At 50.0% G+C, this 5,146-nt stretch overlaps 1 pseudogene; it reads right to left on the bottom strand.

Moving 5' to 3' along the window:
• Nucleotides 1–706: 706 nt before the first annotated feature.
• LOC126953442 (UL16-binding protein 6-like) lies at nucleotides 707–3,653 on the bottom strand (annotated as a pseudogene).
• Between the last annotated feature and the right edge of the window lie 1,493 nt (nucleotides 3,654–5,146).

Here is a 5,146-nt window from a genome sequence, read left to right as displayed (position 1 = left end):
TCTTATTGTGTGTCTTTCACAAGTCCTCATTAATATATTTGAAAGATTTAACATTTTTTTTAATCCAGCATTTGGGTTGCTTAATCTTTTGCTAGTTCAGATGTTCTAGTCTGACATAGAAACAGAAATGTAATACCAACATAGAAAACATACTGCACTTTAGTGGAATATTTTTCTGCTAACTTTATATTATGATGGACATGCTGCCAGCAAGAATAAAGAGTTTGAAGGAGACCATGCTCACAGTGCCTCCTTGGGAACATGTTCACCCTTCCAAAAAGACACAGCGTTGGTTTATGTTGCTGAAGAAATCCTGGGTCATTTGTCCTGGGAAACCCCTCCATAGTCACTACTCCCCATCTTACAGCCCCTGTCACTAAGGGGTAGGTTTTTCCCTGCGCACCCAGCCCTGGCCCTGACCTGTACCAACCATTTCCTTGATGTACCACATCAGAGAGCTTCCCACATCACCTTGAAGTGGCACCCATAACTCTGAATGTGACTGTCCATGGCCTGTGCCATCCATTCCTGGTGAGCTCAATGGTAAGCATGAAACTCCAGCAGCAGCTCACCCGCCCCCATGTGCCACCATATCCCTGGTCTCTGAGTCCACTCTGCTCCAGACAGAGCCATCAGCTGGCTCAGGATCTGAAGTGTGATGGAGGTGGGATGGCAGGGGCATCAGCCCAGGGCCCGGCCAGGAATCCCATGTGTCCAAGGGGTTTGGGCTCTTTCTAAACCTCGTCCTGGACACTCTCTTCTCTTCACTTTCCACATTACTTGCTGGTACCTGAACTGGTTTCTCTGGAATGAAGCCCTGAACTTCTGCCATAGGAATTGAGTGTGCCCAGGAACTCAAAACTCCCTCCTCTTGGGATTACCTCAGATCGCTTTCTTCTGAGCCTCCTCCAGGGATACCCACTTGAGATCCCCATTTCTCTTTCTTCTGTTACCTCCTGCACTTGGCTCCAGGGTGCTGTCCATGCCCATCAAGAAGTCCCCAAGTCATCTTGTGCAGTCTCCTATTGAGATGTAATGGAAGGACATGGTCACATCCTTGTCATTCTCTCACTTTTCTTTAATCTTTCTGGCTCCAGGATGAACCGTTGTCCACATTCTGTTCTCTGAGTCAAAGAGGAGGAAGACCTGTCCATCGAAACTGAACTGCCAAGATCCACTGCTGTGTCCTTCGGCTTTCTGCTCACAAGACACTCGGGCCTGCAGGGTGAGGGGTTCTGCCCCCATCAGAGAGAGATCAGCTCTGGTCTTGACAAATTTTGCACCCCTATCCTGTTCCCCTTACAATTTCCTGGCCTTACTCTCTCTGCCACATCTTAGCCTTGCCTCTAGACCTCTTGAGGGGTAAGATGACCTTCCTATTTGTAATTTTTTTTTTTTGAGAAAAAGTCTTACTCTGTTGCCCAGGCTGGAATGCAGTGGCACAACCTCAGCTCACTGCAGCCTCTGCCTCCTGGGTTCAAGGGATCCTCCTGCCTCAGCTTCCCAAGTAGCTAGGATTACAGGTGTGTGCCGCCACACCTGGCTAATTTTTGCATTTTTAGTAGAGACAGGGTTTCACCATGTTGATTAATCTTGTCTCAAATTCCTGACCTTGTGATCGGCCCACCTCAGCCTCCCAAAGTGCTGAGATTACAGGCATGAGCCACAGTGCCCAGCCCCCATTTGTATTTTTATGTGAAAACTATAAATGCCTCTAACCTACCACTGTACCTGCTCCCTCCTGTCCTGGGCCATCTGAAACTTACCCCTGGGTATGTAATTCTCCAGCTGAATGTCAAGCAGTTGCTCTGTGAGCATGTCTACCACCTCTCTCAGTACTGGGTTCTGTGCTTTCCAGGCTTTTGTGACATTTAGTTTCTTCCCCAGGGGACTGACGGGTGTGACTGTCTTGTTGCCACAGTCATAGTGAAGAAAAGTCTTTTTACCCACCTGGTCTTGAACTGCATACCACTGTGGTCCAGGTCTAAATTTAGGGATGATGGTGATGTCATAGCAAAGAGAGTGAGGGTCTGTGGAGAAAGGCAGGTGAGGGGTGGGTGGGGAGAGAAAGACCCCTAGTTAGCCCTCTTCCACACTGTGACAATAAGAGGACGCCTCTGGCAGGCTGGGCTGGCCCAGGAAGGAGAGTTCCTCCAGAACTGTGGTGTCCACAAGTTTAAGGCAAGTGCTCACCCTTTGCATGAGGACAAGGAGGAGGAGGAGGAGGAAGAGGAGGAGGTCTCTGCCTGCTGAGAAACCACATGCCCCCAGACATGTCCCACTGCCCCTCTGTCCACATCGGTCAACACATGAGAGGTGCCAGGCCTGCTAGTGGAGGAAGGGCCTGGATGGCAGAGGATCTTCAGCAGCAGCCCACGTAGACTGTGGGACGTGGGAGAGGGTGTGGGTCCATCCCTGAAGGTGCTGGTGCCTGGTAGGATGGAGTGAGGATGGAACCCCGCTGGATAAAGAAGAATTAATTATCATGGTCACAGGATTTAACATGTTGGCAAAGCCCCTGGTGATGGTGCTTATCTGCTATGAGGATGCCTTCCTGAAACATTGGGCAAAGGGATGGTCCACACAGCAAGAAATAGAAAATCTGAATATCTAAGGCCAGTAGTAGAGGGAGGGAACACAGATTCAGAGAAGTGCCCATGTCAGAGGGATCTGTGTGTGAAAATTCAGAACAATTTCCATCCACTGTGCTCATGGGAAGCCTGGAGGACTCCCGTTTACCTGGCGTATAAAGAAGGCCCCATGAGAAGGCACCAGAATGGGATGAAGCTCAGGGATGCCTACTGCAGAAGGCCAGGGCTGGGGGTAGGAGATGCTGTTCCTAAAATGAACTCCCAGTAGTAATGGGATGAAAAATCCTGAAATAACAGATTCCAGGTGGAGGCTGTGAACTGTCAGAAGCAAGGAGTGTGCAATGATGGAAATGGTTAGAGAAGTCACAATGCCAGCTGGTGACCTCAGCCATACAAAGCTTTGCCCATGGCTCATACAACAAAGGGGTCCAAGATCCAAAAGAGATAGAAACCCAACCCAGGTACTGCTGGATTTAAATAATCACAACAAACACAGATAAAACAAATGATGGATGACCAGGAGGCTGAAAGCAGCCACTCCATCAAGAACAAGGCTGCTTTGCCCAATTTGCAGAATTAAGTCACTTCTCAGACCATGAACCCATGACTAGAAGAAGACACCAGTTTCCAGTGAGGAAGGACCCTTTAACCCCACTGCAAGTGGAATGATTCTTTGTGACCTTCTCCAAAGATATTTATGGCCACTAGAGTTTGCTGTGAAGGGCAATTTTGTAAATATGTAAAGATGTGCAGGGAATATATTCTCCATTGTGACTACTCAATGCTGCTGGTGTAGCTCAAAAGCAGCCATAGACAATCCATGAATGATGAGTGAGGCTGGACCTGCCTTAAGTGCCCAGTGACCCAAGGCCCCCTAAGATCCTAGAGGTACATGTGGTTACAATGTGTAATTGGTGAATCACAACAGAGATTCCATGTGAATGTTCAGAGGCAAGGCAATGCCACGCACAGCAGGGAAATCTTCACACATTAAAAAGTGGCTCGTGTAGAGTACCGTGCCTTGGCAGAGATGGCCTTTAGCCATAAGAGGGCAGTGACCATGTAGCCTCAGAGCTGTCCATTACAGATGCGCTCCTCACCCTCTAGGTCATTAAGAAGATAGGCCCAGCAGTGAGAAGAGGCAGGTGGTTCTCCTGGGATGGGCAGGAGTAGGGCCACAGGGAACCAAGAAGCTGCACAAGAAATTGGCCCCAATCCCCAGGACACCACATGGCTGCACCCTCTCACCCTCAGATCACAACTGAGGCTTCAGGGAGGGTCCCTGATGGCCCTGGTGGACCACAGATACCACTCAGCAGCAAAAGAAGGGAGAGTAGACCCCGAACCATGGGAACCTGACTCCCATCACATCCACACCACCCAGAAGCCACAGGCAGGGCAGAACTGGTTCTGACTTTTGGAGTTGCACCTGAGACCCCATCTGGAGATGCCACCCTAGGGGATGGTCCATCCACTGTTGTGTCACTCTGTGTATACTCATCTGGGGTCAGTAACCTAGGATAGTGTCCAATTCTGTTCCCTCTTTTATTTTCAGGTTGTCCTGGACTGCTATTGCTCTACAAACGGATAGGACTTGACACAGAGACAGAGAACCCATGCCCTGAAAAGACCAAAGTGTCTCCTGCCTTCCTTTTCTAGAAAGGGTTTGCCACCTCCAGCCTACCATTCTATATGACGCTGGCTCCTGAAGAGGAAGAATAGGCAGGTCTTGGTCCAAGGGTAGAAGTGGGTGTCTCTACTCACCTGCATTCCCAGGGTCATCCTGTGGGGAATGGTACTTCCCATCCCCCCTGCACAGGTTCTGGGGTGTGTGGGTGTGTACTCAGCAAGGAGGAGAAGGTGCCAGTTGGTGGGAGAGGTGGTGAGAGCACCCTCATGGATGGGGAGGTGAGGGAGGCCTGTGGGGTGAGAGGGCTGGGCTGAGATTGAAGGTAAAAGGATGTGACCTGTTTGGTGGCAGTGGGTGGTGAGGCGATTGGGAGGGAAGTGTCTGGTGAGCCCCTGGTTGCAGGTGAGTGCAGCAAAGTGCAGGGCAAAGTTTAAGGGCAGGGAGCCCTGGGGGTGCTGGAGGGTTTGTGTGGTGGAGGGCCAGTGAGAAGACAGCATCTCTGTTTGTCTGGGATGTGTGTGCTCCCGTTTCTGCGAGATCCCCTCCCTCACCTCTGGTCATGCCTGTGTCCTGGTAGCTCAGGCTACTTCTGCCCTAGGGCATGGTGGAGGTGCCGGCCTCACCAGACAGTCCCACTGTGCCCTCTGGCCCCCTCCAAAATCTCGTCCCTCCCATCCTCCTGCTACTATAGGAAATAAGAAAGAAATCATTCAGGTAGACAGGGTAAAGAGAGTCCCCAGCAAAAAACTTTCCTTCTAACAAAAAGCAGCTCAGAAACTGCTCCCTTTCTAACCTCAAGCAGTTTAAAGAAATCACTTGTCTTCAAACAAAGAGCAGTCTAGAAGATCAGGCTGTAAAACACAGATAAGCAGCTTGGGCACAGAAGGAGGAACTAGCTGGATAATGATAGAACTTCACATACATA

Source organism: Macaca thibetana, chromosome 4 (assembly GCF_024542745.1).
Source record: "Macaca thibetana thibetana isolate TM-01 chromosome 4, ASM2454274v1, whole genome shotgun sequence".
Lineage (NCBI taxonomy): Eukaryota > Metazoa > Chordata > Mammalia > Primates > Cercopithecidae > Macaca > Macaca thibetana.
Note: the sequence above shows the minus strand (reverse complement) of the source record. Positions and strands in the feature narration are given on the sequence as shown.